The sequence below is a fragment of the Podarcis bocagei genome (assembly GCF_964188305.1).
Source record: "Podarcis bocagei genome assembly, chromosome: 9".
NCBI classification, from domain to species: domain Eukaryota; kingdom Metazoa; phylum Chordata; class Lepidosauria; order Squamata; family Lacertidae; genus Podarcis; species Podarcis bocagei.
Genome location: NC_138134.1, coordinates 10188209 through 10209227, shown reverse-complemented (window position 1 = coordinate 10209227; position 21019 = coordinate 10188209). Strand labels below are relative to the sequence as shown.

Genomic DNA, 21019 nt, shown 5'->3' with positions numbered 1-21019 from the left:
CACACTCCTTGGCAGGAAATTCCACTGTCGAACAGCTCTTACTGTCAGGAAGTTCTTCCTAATGTTTAGGTGGAATCTTCTTTCTTGTAGTTTGGATCCATTGCTCCGTGTCCGCTTCTCTGGAGCAGCAGAAAACAACCTTTCTCCCTCCTCTATGTGACATCCTTTTATATATTTGAACATGGCTATCATATCACCCCTTAACCTCCTCTTCTCCGGGCTAAACATGCCCAGCTCCCTTAGCTGTTCCTCATAAGGCATCGTTTCCAGGCCTTTGACCATTTTGGTTGCCCTCCTCTGGACACGTTCCAGTTTGTCAGTGTCCTTCTTGAATTGTGGTGCCCAGAACTGGACACAGTACTCCAGGTGAGGTCTGACCAGAGCAGAATACAGTGGCACTATTACTTCCCTTGATCTAGATGCTATACTCCTATTGATGCAGCCCAGAATTGCATTGGCTTTTTTAGCTGCCACGTCACACTGTTGGCTCCTTACTCCTTCCGGCATCTCCTGCAGCCAAGCTGGTGCCAAACGTATTGCTCTGCTTTCGTTTGGACTACATAAGCAAGGACAAGACTACCCAGTCTTGTCATCTGGGTAGCCCAGGACTTCCATACGCACTGCCCAGGCTTGTACCTTGGGGAGGTCATTTTGATGCTGCTAATGCAGCAAAAACAATGAGAGAAGCAGCAATTTCAAGTTTGCAGCCACAGCTGTTGCTGTGATTCCCCAGCAGTTTGACTCCACCCCTAGAGGCGCACTCCATTGCCTCTCAAGCAGACAGGTGCCAACAATATCTGTACATCCAGTAAGGGGGACCATGACCACTGACTATGGTCTGTTGATCCAGTCCCCGATATCTGTGCCCTTCCATGCATTTAGCCTGCACATGAAAGGAACAAATGAAAGGGACTTTTGTTAACCATTATCCAGACTTCTGTAGCCTCCTTTATTGGGGTACAGTGGTACCTCGGGTTCTGAACTTAATTCGTTCTGGAGGTCCGTTCTTAACCTGAAACTGTTCTTAACCTGAGGTACCACTTTAGATAACGGGGCCTGCCGCTGCGCAGCCACCGCACGATTTCTGTACTCATCCTGAAGCAAAGTTCTTAACCTGAAGTACTATTTCTGGGTTAGCGGAGTCTGTAACCTGAAGTGCCTGTGACCTGAAACGTCTGTAACCCGAGGTACCACTGTATTACACTTGAATCTAATTAATTTCAAATTAATTAGAAATTAATTAAAGGAAACCTTTCATATAATCTGAATCAGGGTTTAAAGCACTCTGTGATAACAGTAGTTAACATTCTTGTTCTGAAAAGCCCTTTTCTTTGCACACAGGTTATATAAAATTGAATTCGGGAACTAATTAGTGATGGTTTCTGCATGTAATAGTTTTGGCGTTTTGATTTATTTATTTTTCTAGCTGAGAACACTGGTGAACAATAAATAAATAAATAAATCTAGTTTCCTTATCTCTGACCAGAGAGAATAAATGAAAACACTATCTGCAGTAAGTCACTAAAAAAAATCTCTCTTCTCTCCGCACCATGATGTTGAAAAACAATGTTTTATTCTGTGTGCAGCAGCGGAGAATTTTCATGGTCATCTTTAATATGTGCCTCCATATGTGTTTATCAAGAGGCAGCTGCCTCCCAAGCTGGCAGCAGGTAAAAATGATTGATTCAGTAACTGCAGAAGTCAACAACTGACAGTGTGGGGAATATTGACAGAATTGTGTGAATTGTTCATAATCCTTTATGTAATTTAGCGATTTTGTTTCCTCCACATGCTGACCACAATGGCATTTTCCAAATGACTTCTTTGATTAATTTATCCCTTATGACCCTCCCACTATCTGCTCTCCCCATAGACCTGAACTGCTGATGTTTGGAAAGGGCTCCTTTAGGGATGAAGCCCATGGGATGTAGAATAGCCATGATCTACCCCAGCAGATAAGGGATGCGGGTGGCGCTGTGGGTTAAACCACAGAGCCTAGGACTTGCCGATCAGAAGGTGGGCGGTTCGAATCCCCGCAATGGGGGGAGCTCCCATTGCTTGGTCCCTGCTCCTGCCAACCTAGCAGTTCGAAAGCACATAAGAGTGCAAATAGATAAATAGGTACCACTCCGGCGGGAAGGTAAACGGCGTTTCCGTGCGCTGCTCTGGTTCTCCAGAAAGTGGCTTAGTCATGCTGGCCACATGACCCGGAAGCTGTACGCCGGCTCCTTTGGCCAATAAAGTGAGATGAGCGCCGCAACCCCAGAGTCTGCCACGACTGGACCTGATGGTCAGGGGTCCCTTTACCTTTTTTACCCCAGCAGATGTGATGCAGGGAGAACCAACTTTGATAGAGGAAGCAAGTTAACCCTTCCTGTCCCTCTGCCCCAGATCCATTTCCAGGATCTAAGTCTCATCTCCACCCACTGCCCTAACGATAGTCAAGGTACGGTGGCCCTCAGTGAGAGGGGGAAATGTTTAGGGTTCAGAGGGAGTTATCATGATATCCTTACTTCTGGAAAACCTGCTTGACTTCTGCCATTTGGCAAATGGTGGGTAGCTGGGCTTTGCAATGATTTGCAAAGGATGTAGTGATTAACTTGATTTTATGCTGCTGTCTTATGGGTGGTTTTTTGTAGGATGTAGGTTTTGTAGAATGCAGGTGGCGCTGTGGTCTAAACCACTGAGCTTCATGGGCTTGCTGATTGGAAGCTCGGCAGTTCGAATACCCGTGACGGGGTGAGCTCCCGTTACTCTGTCCCAGCTCCTGCCAACCTAGCAGTTTGAAAGCGCACCAGTGCAAGTAGATAAATAGGTACTGCTGTGGCAGGAAGGTAAACAGCGTTTCCGTGCGCTCTTGTTTCCGTCATAGTGTTCCGTTGCACCAGAAGCTGTTTAGTCCTGCTGGGCACATGACCTGGAAAACTGCCTGTGGACAAACGCCGGCTTCCTCGGCCTGAAAGTGAGATGAGTGCCGCATCCCCATAGTCGCCTTTGACTGGCCTTAACTGTCCAGGGGTCCTTTACCTTTTACCTTTACCTTTTAAAAATTGTATTTATAAAATTCCGTTTTATCCTTTTCAAATAGTTTGTATGCTGGCTTGATTGAGTGTCTGACAGGCTTAATGACTTGGATGTGCCATTGAAATCAGTCTCAATTAAGCACCACATTTATGATTAAGTATGCATGGAAGTTTTTTTTTTTAACAGGATGACTCTGTTTAATGTAAATTACATGAATTAATTAAAATTTTACTTAAAATAATTAAAATTATATGTTCACTTACAAGCAAGACACAGCAAACCTGCATAAGTTCTTCTAAGTTTGAGTAGTTACTTTTCTGGTTTTGCTTTTGGTTAAACATGCACACGAATGCATTCTGTTGCTTAAAGATTGCTTGAGATCAGTTGCTGGAACTAAGTTTGGAATTTATATTCACCCAAGACCAAGTTGTTAAAAAATATACAGAATTTTGCAGCTTACAGATATCACAAATGCACAAAGTACTTTACAGTCATTCTCACAGACATGCACCTGACTTAGCGCAGTGTTTTTTAAATAGTACACATTGGGCCACCTAGTCAATATATCCTCAATTGCGTGGACAGGCGGAGTCCCCAGATCCCGAGCGGTCCCCCCCCCCGTCATGTGGAATAACGACTCAAGACAACGTGCTATGGGATTAAATTGGCCACAACTTTATTAAATTTCAAATGTGGGTAGACCTTGGCTCAGGCATTGGGCGTTCTCCCTCCCCAGTCCCCGGCCAGGGACCTAGGGAGCATCAGGGTTATCCAGTGGGGGGGTGGGGGGGATGGGCTGGCTCTGGAGAACATATGTTCAAGCAGAGATAGCCGCCCCCGTTACGCCGCTGCCGCAGGGGAGAGCAATGACGACCTTTCGGCGTACAGTCAAAGCCTCCCTTCAGAAACCCCTTTAATGGGGAACCCTGGTATCGCCGCCGCAAAGAGGAAGATGGACTAAAGGATTCCGCCCAAGGCCTGATACCGCCAAAGTTGTGATGTTTTGCTATGGGAAAGGCGAAACCTGCCAATGCAGGGAAATTCCTTTCCGGCCCTTTAACAGCGACCTTAACGCAGCAGCGCCCGCATACCTGTGAAGAAAAGTTAACCTGCAAAACCTATGAAGAAAAGTTAACCTGCAAAGGAAGATATTAACTGAGGGTGGGCAGGGTGGGAGAAGCTCTGGAGCCAAGTGAGGATTCCCAGGTAAGATCCTCCCTCTATTGTGTGGGCAGGTAATCCCTCCCCCACCTGGCCTGGTCTCCTTGGCAACGCTTCCCCCAGGTGGGATTGGACAACTGACTGAGGTAGGCGGGGACCTCCAGGTATCCCACCTGAGGGAAGGCAAAGTCAAGCCTATGCTGACGGGGCCCTTCCAGATCCAGGGCTGTGCGCGTCCACGCAAAGGGCGCCCCCCGTTTTAAGCGGGGAGCAGTCATTACTCTCCCTCCTGTACCATAGCCTTTTGGTTTGGCCATCAGCAGCTCCTTGCATGCTGGAAAAAGGCAGTCTGGAGAAGGAGGCAGGGGGAAGGAGGGAACGAAGACCCTTCTCCTCTGAGGAGAAAGGACCAGAGGAGGTGTTGAAGGAAATGAAGTGAAATGAATGAAAAGTTCCTTGTTATTTATTATATAATAATAAAGCTATAAACTAGGAGTAGAAAAGGAAGGAGATGAGAGAAAAGCTGTTGAAAGAGGAAGAGTTGAACACAAAAGGTCCATGGAGGAGGGATGGAAGAATTTGGCAGTTTTGAGGGTGGAAATAAGGTACAGAGCCGATCCTAGGCTAAATAGGGCCCTGGGCAAGAAGTGTCTTGCTCCCCCAAAATCCATGGTCCTCTTTGCAGGATCACTCAGGGTTTATGGAACCTGGTGCAAGTGACAGTGGAGGTCCTGCTGCTGACCTTACAAGAACTGATGTTTATGTGCTGACCCTCCAAGCATCCCTATTTCCCAGGGACCATCCTGGATTTACAGAAGCCATCCCGGTTTCTGATTTGATCCCGGAATGTCCCGCTTTTCCATAAGACATCCCTATTTTCATTGGAGAAATGTTGGAGGGGATGGAGCTATGCGACGCCCAAGCCAAGGAGATCTGTCACTATACAACCTTTAGAAGACATCTGAAGGCAGTCCTGTATAAGGAAGGTTTTTAAAAAAATGTATAATGTTTTATTATGTTTTTATATATGTTGGAAGCTGCCCAGAGTGGCTGGGGCAACCTGGTCAGGTGGCTGAGGTATAAATAATAAAAGTAGTTGTTGTTGTTGTTACTATTACAGTGGTACCTCGGTTTAAGAACAGTCCTGTTTAAGAACGATTCGGTTTACAAACTGCGCAAAACCGGAAATAGTGTCCCAGTTTGAGAACTTTACCTCAGTCTAAGAACGGTGGAAGGGCACTGGCGGCGGGAGGCCTCATTAGGGAAAGCGCGCCTCGGTTTAAGAACAGTTTTGGTTTCAGAACGGACTTCCAGAACGGATTAAGTTTGTAACCCGAGGTACCACTGTACTATTATTAAATAGGACATCTGAAGGCAACCCTGTATAGGGAAGGTTTTTTAAATGTTTAATGTTTTATTACATGTTTATATTTATTATTTATTAATATGTATTATTATACAGTGGTACCTCGGCTTACAGATGCTTCATGTTACAGACGCTTCAGGTTACAGACTCCACTAACCCAGAAATAATACCTCGGGTTAAGAACTTTACCTCAGGATGAGAACGGAAATCGCGCGGTGGTGGCGGGAGGCCCCATTAGCTAAAGTGGTACCTCAGGTCAAGAACAGTTTCTGGTTAAGAACAGACCTCCAGAACGAATTAAGTTCTTAACCCGAGGTACCGCTGTATTATTATTTTATATTTTATATATTTTTGTTATTCTTTTGGACATCCCTATTTTAATCAGAGAAACGTTGGAGGGTATGCACGTGTACAAAGCTGGTGGTCCTATGTGAGAATTGTTGCTGGAGGCAGTATGTTTCTGAATGCTGGTTTGCTTGGAATTTCAGGTAGGCAGTGTGCTGCTGCCAGCATGCCCTCCTTCGCAGGCTGGTCAGCCACTATGAGAAGACTATGCTGGACTACATGAGCCATTGGCCTGATCTAGTAAGCTCTTCTTACGTTTTTAAGGCTATTTGCTTCTTCTGCAAAACATTTTCAGGCGGTGTCTCAGCTAGTGTTCAGTTCTTCGCTTGGGAGTACCGGTTACCAGTGAGTGGGAAACCTTGAGTGACATTCTGAAACAGCATGAAAAGCCACTCAGACATTTCACTGCATGTCATAAGCGGATAGGAACGGAATCTAGTACAGACTCTTGCTTTTTTGCAACTTTTTTTGCAAAACACACAGCCATTGAGCACAGCTCGTCCAGTCCTGCAAGGGTGTAAGTTGCGTGGGAGAGGGAATTACTCGAGTTGCGTAAAAATGAGACACGTGGGAAAGGAAACATTTAAAAGAAAAATACCTTATCCTCTACTTACAGCCTATGGGGAGGCTGAGTCACAGTTCCTCCAGAGCTAATGTCTCTGCACTCAGCACAAAGAAAGTTGACATATGGAACTCCTTGCCACTAGGAAAATTATGTGGCAAATAATTTTGCCATTGGCAACAGTGGATAAGATAGCAGTGGAAGATGACATCAGTTGCTGCTTCTGGTGGGCCTTGGTGTTTGTGTTAACCCCACCTTAACACAAACACACCACACAAAAAGCTTTCCACTCAAACCATGCACAATCACTGCTTCTAACATAAGGGCGCTCTTCCCTCCCCACAGCCAACTGGCTTCAAGAGCTGCAAAACTGATTTGACAGAGTAATCTTTTTTTTTTAAAGAATATTTATTGCAAATTTTAAACACAAAATCACCAAACATATATAAAATACCATCACCACAATATAACACACAGAACAAGAAAAAACAAAACAAAAAAACAACCCAAGAAGATAGACATAGAATGAAAGAAAAATATAACAGAAACAGCAGTCCATAAATCATACTTCCATAAGCTTTGGACTTCCTCACATCTCCCTTTCCTGCGTTCTCAATAATAAAATTATAAACAGCAATTTATTACCTTATTTCAATTCTTATCTTGTAATTCTCAAATATTATGTCCCCAACTTTAGATGTTTTTATCAATATACTGAACTACTTAATTTAAACATAATATTACTTCAAATTTCGTTTTTCTTAAACATCACTTATTCTCATATATCTTTGAACTAAATTACTGATGCCATGTTATTTTCTATCGTGTATTTTCTCAACATTCATACAGCTTATAGTATTTTTGTAGGTAGTCTTTGAACTTTTTCCAATCCTCTTCCACTGCCTCTTCTCCCAGGTCCCGAATTCTGCCAGTCATTTCAGACAACTCCATGTAGTCTATCAGTTGCATCTGCCATTCTTCCAGTGTGGGTAAATCTTGGGTCTTCCAATGTTTTGCGATGAGTATTCTTGCTGCTGTTGTTGCATACTTGACAGAGTAATCCTAACCCCATCCATGAAGCAGGCAAAATGGAGTCAACATGTGCCAGTTGTTGAAGCCAGAGCAGATGGTGGGGTAGGTTGTTTTCTCCTTTTGCTGAGAGTCCTGAGGCTTGGGCTCCTTGGCACCCCATTTGGGGGCTTACTGCTGGGGGTACCTTTCCCCCCAGGTAGGGCAAAGCCGGCACACCTCCTGTTCATAGCTGTCAACTTTCAGATTTGAAAATAAGGGATCAGCAGCCTCGAAAATAAGGGATCAGCAGCCTCACCTGTCCCGGGGACAGTCTACGCCGGGGATATCTAACAATCCGGTATAGCAGCAGGAAGCAGCGGGAAATGGCACTGGATTAAGGGAATTTCCTGCAAAAAAAAGGGAAGGTTGACAGCTATTCTCCTGTTCTCTGCCATTGTAACCTGGAAAGGAGAAAAGTCTCAACGTGGGAAGAGGAGGGCATTGTTAAGTTGGCACTTTAAAACTTTTTACAAATATACAAAACCAAGCCAAGAACGGCAAGACCCCTGCAATTTTCTTGATTTTTTTTAAAAATAGAATATGTCCCTCGATTCCGGGGGGGGGGGGAGAATACAAACCTCTTAATAAAGTGTTAAATTGCACTGCAGCACCTTAATTAGTCTCTAAATGGCATTTTACTCTAATTCTAATTCCAGTAAAGTTATCCATGTTAGAATTGTTGTCATTAACTGAGACTTTGAGTCATTTGTATGTGCCATAATATTTTCAGCCATTTCCAGTAAAATGTATTTATGGCACATAATGTAAATATTTGCCCTCTCAGGATTTTGCCTGAAGTTCCTCCTCATTTCTGGGAAACACCCCCCCCCAAAAAAAAAGGGTTTTGATAAAATTAGTGACATTTCTCAGGGTGAAGGAAGGAGTCCAGAAATCCTTAGATATTAGCATTTACACTGTATCTGTAATATTCTGAATACATCTTAACAAAAGTATCAGTATTCAACAAAGCAAAATAGATCTGAATTTGAATGCCTTAAGAACTTTTACTAGAGCATATTTTTCTTCCCCTTACCTCCTGAAAAAGTCTCCTGTACTCAAGACATGCACCTCAACACAAATATGGCTTTGCTTTTTTCGGTGCCTTACAAAATATAAACATCATTTTCGAATATCCCAAGGGATTAAAGGTGTGAATGTGAGTGATAGCAAAAGATCAATGTAACTAGTATCATTACCTGTAGCAACTAGACCCAATTTTAAAAGAAAATGAAAGTGAAGTTTCCGGATGACACCTGTATATAGTATTGCTTACTGTTGATGGCACAGGTCATATAGTTTAATTTCTCTACACAGTGTGAAACAGGTGGGCAGCTTCTGTAAAATCAATTCCCTGGATGTTGCTTATACTATTGTCTTGTCAAATTGTTGTTTGTGAGCTCCGTGTTACCAGAAGCAATTTGAATCATGACAAACAAAACCCTCCAGAAAACGTATTAGATAGAGCTTGATGACCCATGTGGTAATACTGGAAAGAGTCAGAGTCACAGATCCAATATTCTGCTTTAACAGAGGCTCTGATCCAACATAGTAAAGTGAGCAAGAATCAGCAACTGCTGTTCCTTGTTTGCCTGTAAGTAAACTTGCCTATGCTCACTTCAGATGTCCAAGAGGAGCATAGTAAAGGTAAAGGTACCCCTGACTGTAAGGTCCAGTTGTGCGCTCATCTCGCTTTACTGGCCGAGGGAGCCAACGTTTGTCCGCAGACAGTTTTTCTGGGTCATGTGGCCAGCATGGCTAAGCCGCTTCTGGCGAACCAGAGCAGCGCATGGAAACACCGTTTACCTTCCCACCAGAGCGGTACCTATTTATCTACTCGTACTGGTGTGCTTTTGAACTGCTAGGTGGGCAGGAGCTGGGACCGAACAATGGGAGATCACCCCGTTGCAGGGATTCGAACTGCTGACCTTCCAATTGGCAAGCCCTAAGCTCTTGGGTTAAGACCACAGCGCCACAAGTTCTGAGGGACAGTGGACTGGCTCCCTGCTGAAAAAGTTTGCTGACCCCTGCACTAGTGCTACTCAAAGTGGTGGTCCACAGCTGGGTGTCATTTCTCTAGCCATTGGCTGCCAGTCCCCAATGACTCTACCACAGCCCAGGTTGGGTGGGAAACTTCAAGGACCAAATATGGCAGTGGTCTCTGGCACATTGGGGTGGAGGGAAATGCTGGTCCACCACATGAGAGAGCTTGAGAAGCACAGCACTAGCACACTTCCTTCCTGGAGCTGCCTTTAGGAGCTTCCCAGAGGCAACCTGGGAAGGAAGGAATAATAATAATAATAAATTTCTATTTATACCCCACTCTCCCCAGCCAGGTGGGACGCGGGTGGCACTGTGGTCTAAACCACAGAGCCTAGAACTTGCCGATCAGAAGGTCGGCGGTTCGAATCCCTTCAATGGGGTGAGCTCCCGTTGCTCGGTCCCAGCTCCTGCCAACCTAGCAGTTCAAAAGCACACCAGTACGAGTAGATAAATAGGTACCGCTCTGGCGGGAAGGTAAACGGCGTTTCCGTGCGCTGCTCAGGTTCGCCAGAAGCGGCTTAGTCATGCTGGCCACATGACCCGGAAGCTGTACGCCGGCTCCCTCGGCCAATAAAGCGAGATGAGCGCCGCAACCCCAGAGTTGGTCACGCCTGGACCTAATGGTCAGGGGTCCCTTTACCTTTACCTCCCCAGCCAGAGCCAGGCTCAGGGTGTCTAACAATAAAAACATAATAAAAAGGAAGGAAGGTGTTTGCCATAATTCTGCTGCTGGTGGAACCGTTTGCTTTCAAAACTGCATTGGACTAATAGCATGGACAATATGGAAAGATACAAAACATGGATTATGAAATGATATGCGGTTGAGAGGGTGTACAATAGAACCTATGGAAGTTGGGAAGTCCAGAGATCTGGTGAAATGTTGAAATATGGATGTGTAATTTGGATTGTTAAAAACTAATATTTTTAAAACCAGATATATATACCTTGATTATATACTAAAATTTGATTTTGACATGTTTTGGGAGGTAATTTAGTTATTGTTTGATTTTATACCAATGTTATGTATCTGATGTTAGCTGCCCTGAGCCCGACTTTGGCTGGGGAGGGCGGGATATAAATAAAAGTTGTTTATTATTATTATATATATATACACACACAGTCATACAGCGAACGTGATCTGTGCGGGAGGCACGTTCGCAACCCACAGCATTCACAGCCTGAAGTGCCACGTTTGCGCCCGTGCGTGATGTCATTTTGTGCTTCTGCACATGTGTGAGCGCCGAAACCCGGAAGTAACCTATTCTGATACTTCCGGCTTCAGCTCGGTCCGCAACCCAAAAACGCGCAACCCACAGCATTCATAACCTGAGGAAAACTGTATATATATACGTGTTTGTGTGTGTGTGTGTGTGCGCGCATGCTGGTGGAAGTGGGGAAAAAGAAAAAAAGAAAACCCCAGCATTGGATTAGTACAATTTCTTATTTTTTATTTTTTTGGGGGTAAAAAAAATATGAAGTGCCTATACTCTTATGATGATAACAGTGCTGTGGGTGCCAGCACAAAATGGCTGCCACATGCATTAGTGCTACTTTGTACTGGTGGGCACCATCAGGAATGCACTGCACAGGGCTGTCAATATATTGCACAGTTGTTTTAGTCCTTCTCTGTCTCATTATGAAGAGACTGTTTTGGCATTCACATTCATTGTATTCTAGGTCTTTCTTTTCAAAATCAACAACAGCAAATGTGAATGAAGTACTGAAGGACATTGCTGTTTCTGCAAAAGGATTATTGGAGAAAAGGCTTGGAGCTCATGAAAAAATATCGGTGTAGTCTATTGTGAGCAACTAATTGAATTGTATGCATTGCTTTCAGGAAATTCAGGAGTGAGTTATTAAATTACACAGCCTTTGTGTGTGCAGAAATGTAACATTGCAATTATTCAATTGTCGTCATGTGCTGAACATTTCAGAGTAAAGGGCAATTGTCACACCTTCTCTGATTGTTTTATTATCACCATGCATGTGTTTTAGCCATTAAACCTAGTAAAAGGTTTACATTTCTAATTGTAGAGGTCTTCAGGTTACTGGGGTTTAAAATTCTAAATAATTCAGCATGCATCTCTCAATTTCTGGGTATACTTCCCATTGCAAAAGCCTTTCTTCTTTTTCCTTTTCAGACACGGGGTCATTAAAATTCCCATAGCTTCTTTTTAAATTTAAGTCTCCCCCCCCCCACTGAAAAGCTAAGCTTTGGAATTTGTAGAGCTCTTCCATCAAATAATAAGGCTAAGGCTCTCCTCAGCAGCAAATTTATGTAATTTTCCGCAACATTTAGAAACTGCTGCTGAACAAACCTAAAACCGTTCTCTCACATCGTTGGGATCGGCCATGTGTGGCTTTATTTTTCATCCCGTTTATAATCCAGTGAGTTTTTATATTTCTAAAAGGAATACTACATTAGCCAACATTCAGCTCTGTGTGAGTTCTCTTTTTATTATTCGGAATAAATCTTGGGGTATAGAAGGACCGTGCTCTAAATGATATTTCATTTGGGAGTCTGAAGAATAAACGTCTTTCTAGGTCACCCTGTGCAGCTTCCAATGATTCTGCCCTTTTTAGGCGAAGCAGAATCTTACGTGATGTACAAGGATATCCACTTAACACTCGATGCAGTGAGATGTCCTCTTTTTTCTTTTGGTATTTGTTACAGCCACATGATGTGGGAAGAGACAGATTGCCAGGATCCAATTATCAATAAACCAGGGACGCTTCATTTGCCTAGTCAAAGGCTGCAGGGTTGTAATAATGGGTGATGGTAGAAGTAAACATTGTGAAAGTGAGTCACCTTGTCTTCTATTAAATAAAAACTTAACAGGGTATCAATAGGGCAGCCTGCCGAGGCTCCAGCAAGCGCTTTGGCCAAGAGGCTTCATCTACATAGAAAGGCATAGGAGGAATAGGCTTACTATTTCCCCGGTGACTTTGGCAAGGCTGGGGTTAAAAACACAGCTGAAGCCTATCTTTGGGGGGAGCAGGTGATTTCCTTTTCAGAGGTCGAGGGGTTTATGCAGACCCTCCAAGCGTACCTATTTTCCAGGGACAGTTCCGGATTTCCAGAAGCCGTCCCAGTTTCTGATTCGATCCCGGAATGTCCCGCTTTTCTTTAAGACGTCCCTATTTTTCATCAGAGAAATGTTGGAGGGTATGGTAGGACGTCCCTATTTTCATTGGCTATGCCACCCCCGAACCAGGGAGATAAGTAACTATGCAACCTTTAGAAGACATCTGAAGGCAGCCCTGTATAGGGAAGCTTTTTTAAAAAAATGTTTTATTGTGTTTGTATTTATGTTGACATCTGATGGGGGGCATTCCACAGGGCGGGTGCCACTACTGAGAAGGCCCTCTGCCTGGTGAAATTTGAGAGCCCACTGCCAGATAGCTCTTCAAGGTCCATGGGTGTCTAAAGGGTTTTCTAAGCCAAACTCTGGGCACAATATGATTTTTGACCCACTTCTCTTTGTTGCCACCTGAAATAGTCCAATTGGGAACCCTAGGAATGGGCCTAAGAAATTGCTTAGGATATGGAAAAGAATACAGTGGTACCTCAGGTTAAGAACTTAATTCATTCTGAAGATCCATTCTTAACCTGAAACTGTTCTTAACCTGAGGTACCACTTTAGCTAATTGGGCCTCCTGCTGCTGCTGTGCCACTGGTGCGCGATTTCTGTTCTCACCCTGAAGCAAAGGTCTTAACCCGAGGTACTATTTCTGGGTTAGCGGAGTCTGTAACCTGAAGTATCTGTAACCTGAAGCGTCTGTAACCCGAGGTACCACTGTAAAGTGATGGAGGGGGTGTTTAAGAAAAATAGAGGAGTTTTCCAAACTAAAATCTGGGTTGAAGACACGGCTATATTGATTCACAAGAAGCCCAGTCATGTTTTTGGCTACCCTCCCCCGCATCTTAAATACAGAGCTTGGGGAATAAATTGTGTCTGTAGAAGTTTGGAAAGGTCTGCTCTTGGTGTGAAAAGAGGAAGCTTTCATTTTCCCCCTTTGGTGGAACACAACTCCCATCACATCCCATGTATTAAATGCAAAGCTTGGGGAATAAAGTGTGTGCGTGCACTTTCCTGCTTAAAGTAAAAGCTGCAAAAGTTAATCTGCCCCCTTGTTGCTGATTGCTCCCCGCTTCTTCCACATTCCCTTGGATACCTAGACACCCACACAGGTGATCTCGTATGTTGCCTTTCATGTCATGTGTTCCTATGAACACTTAAATGTGTTTTCTTTTTCCCTTTTTTTCTGAACAAGCGAGAATGTCTTGTGGCACCTTGAAGAGCAACGAATTATAAAATATCATCAATGCTGGTAAATTGGGTGTAGATAGTTGGTTGTTCACAAGAGCAGTTCACAACAAGCCTTCAGTTAAGGCTTCTATCTTAATTTCCAGTTTGTGACAGATATGCTTATTAGATAGATTTATTTTTTTAACTGAATGACATTATCTCAGCTACTGTGGCTAATGCTTAATAATAATAATAATAATAATAATAATAATAATAATAATAATAATAATAATTTATTTATACCCCACCCATCTGGCTGGGTTTCCCCAGCCACTTTGGGCGGCTTCCAACACAACATTAAAATACAGTAATGCATCAAACATTAAAAGCTTCTCTAAACAGGGCTGCCTTCAGATGTCGTTTAAAAGTCTGGTAGTTGTTGTTCTCTTTGACATCTGGTGGGAGGGCATTCCACAGGGCGGGCGCCACTACTGAGAAGGCCCTCTGCCTGGTTTCCTGTAGCTTTGCTTCCCACAGTGAGGGAACCGCCAGAAGGCACTTGGCGCTGGACCTCAGTGTCCGGGCAGAACGATGGGGGTGGAGATGCTCCTTCAGGTATACTGGACCGAGGCTGTTTAGGGCTTTAAATGTTAGCACCAACACTTTGAATTGTGCTCGGAAACGTACTGGGAGCCAATGTAGGTCTTTCAAGACTGGTGTTATGTGGTCTCGGCGGCTGCTCCCAGTCCCCAGTCTAGCTGCCGCATTCTGGATTAGTTGTAGTTTCTGGATCACCTTCAAAGGTAGCCCCACGTAGAGCACATTGCAGTAGTCCAAGCGGGAGATAACGAGAGCATGCACCAGTCTGGCGAGACAGTCCGCCAGCAGATAGGGTCTCTGCCTGCGTACCAGATGGAGCTGGTAAACATGTTTCATGGTATCACTGGAGGCACCCCTAGGTCTTGAGTTTGGGCTCTGAAATTTCAGAGTCTTGGGTGCTCCTAATCTGGCAACTCTAAACTTGTGTAGAACTACCCAAAGGAATGCAGGCAAGAATGTTTTTTCCTGGTTGACGGAACCTCCTACTGTGTGTAAATAAAATCTCGTGAGACTGTTGATCTGATAAACCATCATACCATGTAGTTTATTGCACTCTTGTTCTTGATTTCCCTTTTTAAAGTACCGAGTGGCTAACTACCTGGAAAAGTATGACAAATTGCCCACTCATAAATACAGCGCTAGAGTCCTGAAGTATGGCAATTAACCTTTTTATTTAATCAATGTTTTGTAGCAGGGTAATTGGACAGCCTGAATTGCCAGATGGGTTTCAGTAATTTCATTGTGGAAGAATTATAAGCATACTGTGTATTTTCCATAGCTCTTTGTGGCAAGGGCCATGTACGTCAATGTTTTGGATTGGGAGCCATTGTGCTGCAGAACAAAAATGTAAGATTTGATTTGTGTTTCGTCTCTTTTTGGGGCGTGACGTGGGGAATAAAGGATATTTTGGAGAGGAGCCAAAACGATATCTTGTCACTTGATACCTCCTGCCATATTGTACAGTCCTCTGCACTGTGTAGTCCACTTTTGCTTAGTTTTGAGATTTATATTCCACTTTTCCAGTGTTCTTAAATTAGTTAATCCTGAGCACACCAATTGCAGGACTTAGTGTTTGTTTTTGAATAATTTTCATTGAGTTTTACAGATTTTATCATCATCACAATCAACATTATCTCAAAAGCAAAATAGATTATAACCCCCCCCCCCCATGACTTCCCCAACTTCCATTTCTGGTTCTTTGAGTATTTACTTCCCCTGCTTGTTTTATTTTACCTTAATAGGCAGTTTTTAACTTAAATATTATTATAGTCTTCACATTTTTATACCTTACCTATTTTCACCTTTCCTCTTGCACTTTATTGTTTTCCAATTTTTACTTCTTAATTTCTAAGTGGTTAATTGTAAATGTTTACTCAAATCCTGCTAGTGAGTCTACATCTTTACAGTTTTTCTGTAGGTACAACATAAATGATTCCCAGTCTTTTTATAAAATCTCTATTGTGCTTGTCTCTAAGTTTTGCAGTGAACTTCACCATTTCAGCATATTCCATCAGTTTTTCTTGCCATTCTTCTTGGTCATCTTTCCATTTTTGGGCTAGTAAAATCCTAACCGCTGTTGTCGCATACATAAATAACTTATTCTGTTCTTTTGGCAAGTCTTGCCTAACAGGAAAGCTTCTGGCTTTTTAACAAACGTTATCTTAAACATTTTTTCCCCATTTCATTATAAATCATTTCCCAAAAACTTTTCTTTCACAGTTCCACCACATATGAAAAAACGTGCCTTCTTTTTCTTTAACCAATTGCAGGACTTTGAATCTTTTGCTACAGCCAGCATCGTGTCCTCAGTAACTCCCAACAACCCCAGCCGATATGGCCAATGGGCAGGTATGCTGGGAGTTGTTAGTTCAGCAGTATTTGGAAGTTATCACATTGGCCACCTTTGCCTTACAGACATTTATATCGTTTCATCGTCCCCCTGCTCCGGGGCACAAGGTCCCAGGTGATATAAGTAAAAAAAAACCCTGCTCCTTTTCCCTTATAGGGTACCCAAGAGCCCATATAGAGTCCTTTTGTAGGTTCTCTATCGGTAGGAGAAAATAACAGAGGCCAACCAGAGAATATTGAGAAGCAAAGCAGCTAGTAAGCCTGACCTTTATTAACTGTTGCAACAGGGTTATATAGATATTTTGAATTCCCTGCCCTGGAGTCCAAGACCACCCCCAGAAACATCATACCTACATCACAGAAAAGGTGGTCTACAACAGAAATCTGAGTGCATTGTTTTTACCCTGTCTGCCAGTTTACCTGTTAATGGTCACTTGACTGGATTACCCGGGGAGTCTGGCCATTCTTTTGTAATGATAATACTTAATTCCTGAGCCAGGTCACAGGCTCACCCTATTCACACCTTAAATGTGCCCTTAAGGCAGGATTTGTGAGGACAGAGACAATGGGGAGGTTTCTCATTTTCTTCAGCCTTGTGGAGAAATATTTTGGAAGAGAGAAAATGGTTTCAGGACTTTTCTGTGGGTTTCAGACATGTGGTTTACATATTTGTATGTGTTTGCTTGGTACATTTATGAACATTTTTATGTGTATATATATTATTATAACACAGGGAAGAGACAGTCTGAGTCTTCTTTGCTCTTCTCATTGCAACCAGCTCACTAGGTTGAGGGTCCTTAAACCAGGGGGGTGACTGTACCCTCACTGCCCTGTGGAGTCAGATTGTTCCCTGATCTGGGAAGGAAGGTGTCAGAGGCGCCAGGTTGCACCCAACATGGGGAGGACGGGCATCACACACGTATGACGTCACACACGTCGCTCGACATGCATCAGGAGGAGTCTGATAGAGGGAAGAGGCTGCCGCTGCAAGGACCTCCAAGGCCCACTGCCACCATGATGCCCAAGCCCTCAGGATAGGGGAAGGGAACCTCAGCCCTATCCCAACAGACTTGGGTGGGGGCTGAAGACACCTCAGTCCTATAGAGTTGTTGTCTGTGGAAGGCATGAAGAGTTTCTGCTGCTTTATTGCAGTGCTGTTTCCATATTTGAGCTAATCATTGTCTCTTAGACTAACCTGTGCCACAGGGCTGTTGTGAGGATGAAGCAAGGAGGGAAAGAATCATGTACACAACCGCAAGCTCCTTGGAGGAAAGGTGGGGGTATAAAGCGTGTGTGTGTGTGTGCTTCATATGGCTTTGGGAAGATGTCAGTGATGTCTTGTTCATGGCTGAAATTCCCCTTAAACGTTTTAGCATGGCTTCAGTTGTGATGAGTTTTATTTATTTTTTTATTTTTAAAAACAGTTGCCATCCAATTTTATCACGACACTTCCTCTAGGCATGGTGTGTGGGGAGAAAATGGACATATGGCAACCTCTAGGGTTTCCGCTCCAAAGAGAGGAACTGAAGTGACAGACTAGGCGCTAAAATGCACTGTTGGCCAAGCATCACTCTTTCTATCTCTCACATTCGTGTCTGAAGAATGCTCAGTTGATTTTCTGTTCTGTTGTTTTTATCCCAATATCTGTCATAATGTTGACCATAATTGTGGGAAGCAAAATGTATTGCGCCTTAGAAAGGAGAATGGTCTGCATGGAATATACATCTTCTCTAACATCTTCTTTCCCACTAATGCACTGATTTTAAGGGCAACACTTCTTGGAAGAATTCTTTTTCCTAATGACCAGGAACCAAGTTTCTTTTGATCTTCCTCCTCCTCCTCTGGAGCAGATGCTTAGTAATTTATTCCTTTCATTGAGACAGGTGGAAAAAAGGCATTTTTTTTGCTATCACGTGTATAGTGTATGTCAAGACAGAGAAATGTTTCAGAGATAAAGAATAGACTCAAAAAGTAGGTGTCTGTTATTGTAACACAGTATATATAGTCTGTTAAACTTTGTGATCATTTGTTATACATCAGGAGTTGTAGGATATATGTGTTTTTGTTCCAAGAATGGAACAGCCCACACAAAAGAAACTGTAATGACTGAAACCTGTAGAACCTTTTGCCCATTTGTCTAGTTAACTTAAACTTTTCTTTTCTTCTCTTCAGCTAGGCTGAAGAAATCTAGATAGATTTAATAAATGATTGGAGAGCACTCGAGACACATGATAGCAGATCTGGAAATTCTGCTCCTTATATAGATATTTTTATTCTAAAAATTGTTTAGTTGTCATTCAACTAATGACAGGTGTGGAGGACTCCCTGGTCCTGAATGGGGTAACTGTGCCCCTGAAGGACCAGGTACGCAGCCTGGGAGTCATTTTGGACTCACAGCTGTCCATGGAGGCACAGGTCAAATCTGTGTCCAGGGCAGCCATCTACCAGCTCCATTTGGTACACAGGCTGAGACCCTACCTGCCCTCAGACTGTCTCACCAAAGTGGTGCATGCTCTAGTTATCTCCTGCTTGGACTACTGCAATGCGCTCTACATGGGTCTACTTTTGAAGGTGACCCAGAAACTACAACTAATCCAGAATGCCGCAGCTAGACTGGTGACTGGGAGTGGCCGCCAAGACCACATAACACCGGTCCTGAATGACCTTCATTGGCTCCCAGTATGTTTCCGAGCACAATTCAAAGTGTTGGTGCTGACCTTTAAAGTCCTAAATGGCTTTGGCTCAGTATTCTTAAAGGAGCGTCTCCACCCCCATCGTTCAGCCTGGACACTGAGGTTCAGCTCTGAGGGCCTTCTGGCAGTTCGCTCACTGCGAGAAGTGAGCTTACAGGGAACCAGGCAGAGGGCCTTCTCAGTAGTGGAACGTCATCCCATCAGATGTTAAGGAAATGAACTATCTGACTTTTAGAAGACAAGGACCTTCTCGGTGGTGCCCGCCCTGTGGAACACCCTCCCATCAGATGTCAAGGAAATAAACAACTATCTGACTTTTAGAAGACATCTGAAGGCAACTCTGTTTAGGGAAGTTTTTAATGTTTGATGTTTTATCGTGTTTTTAATATTCTGTTGGGAGCCGCCCAGAGTGGCTGGGGAAACCCAGCCAGATGGGCAGGGTATAAATAATAATAGTTTAATGATATTATTATTATTATTCATCTGCTAAGGACCATGAACACAAATGTATCAGCAATGACAAACTATCAAAACAAGGTAAGGTTGCAAGGATAGAAGTTCTCCTAGCAGAATCACTGACATTAACTGTTTAACTGGCAGAATCACAAGACTAACCATTTCATGTGATGCATTTGCCATTGCCCATATCATCTGTTGCTCTCTAGGCAAGCATTTTTGAGGAAGGGTGGAGTAGCATAGCTGTGAGGTATTGGATGTTGAGTCCGAAGTGTAGTCCTGGCTGTCCCACTAGCCATTTTAGTATTGTCATAGTTCAAGTGAGATGAAAACTAAAGGTCACTGTATGAAACTAGCACTTGGAGCTGTTCCAGACTTGCCCTTGTCCCACCTCTTTCCCCCGGGGAAACTTGATGCTTACCGCTGAATTACCAGTAGATCCAACTTCAGTTGAGTAGATCCAACTTCAGTTGAGTTTTCTTCAGAATGACGTTTGCTCCAATGTATCTCCAAAGAGCAGGTTTTCTGGGGGAAATAGAGGAGGGAGGGCAAAACCACTCAGACCCATATTTTCTAGGCACAGGGCAAATGTACATCTGGAAGACGTCTTTATTTGGACTCTACCACTTCAAGCTACAATTGCGTTGGCAAGGAAGGGAAGTGATTGTTTCCTCAAAGAAACAAAACCTTATCCCTCCCACACACAAAAACCAAAGGCATAGAATCCTTGAGAAAAGGCATCAGTCTGACTTTAATCTCTGACATGCTTGTTTTCTATGTGAAAGGAGGTTTTTTTAAAGAGCATGCAAACATCCACCCCTTCTTAGCTTGAACTGATAGTATAAACTGATTCCTTTCTTCCCTTCCCTGCAGATGACGGGTGAGTGGGAAGTGGAAGCTTATCTCATTTCATGCCTGAACGAGAACATATACTAGTCATCTATATTTATTTATTTTTAAGTTTTATTGATAGTTCGAAAGCACATCAAATGCAAGTGGATAAATAGGTACCACTCCAGTGGGAAGATAAACAGCGTTTCCGTGCGCTGCTCTGGTTCGCCAGAAGTGGCTTAGTCATGCTGGCCACATGACTCGGAAGCTGTCTGCAGACAAACGCCGGCTCCCTCGGCCAGTAAAGTGAGATGAGTGTGCAACCCCAGAGTCATCAGCGACTGGACCTATGGTAGATTACTATGGTATCTGAAAGTTTGGAAGGGGGGAGGTTGGCAGGCTGTTGGTTGAGCCACTGTACCCATTTCCTCCCCAAAAAAGCTCAACAAATCTGGGCAATGCTCCCCCAAAAAAGCTTGACAACTCTTGGCAATGACAATGGGTAGATCACTGCCAGTTTTATTATCATGGGAGTAGATCACAGTCTCTCGAGAATTGAATGTGCCTGGTATATACCCACGTGTATTTTCAGATTAAGTGGTCCACAAATCTCTCTAAATAAATAATATACATGAATAGCAGGTTAGGAACTAAGCTACTCCTCCTTTTCTCCAAAAAAAGAAAGAAATAAAGAAATAAAGAAATAAAGAAATAAAGAAAGAAAGAAAGAAAGAAAGAAAGAAAGAAAGGAGAGAAAGAAGACAGAATAAGG

General features: G+C 43.4%; 1 protein-coding gene across 4 annotated transcripts in view; it reads left to right on the top strand.

The window, feature by feature from the left end:
• The window catches only part of KCNIP4 (potassium voltage-gated channel interacting protein 4), a 437188-nt gene that overhangs the window by 132964 nt on the left and 283205 nt on the right, over nt 1–21019 (top strand). The gene's annotated exons all lie outside the window — the stretch shown is intronic.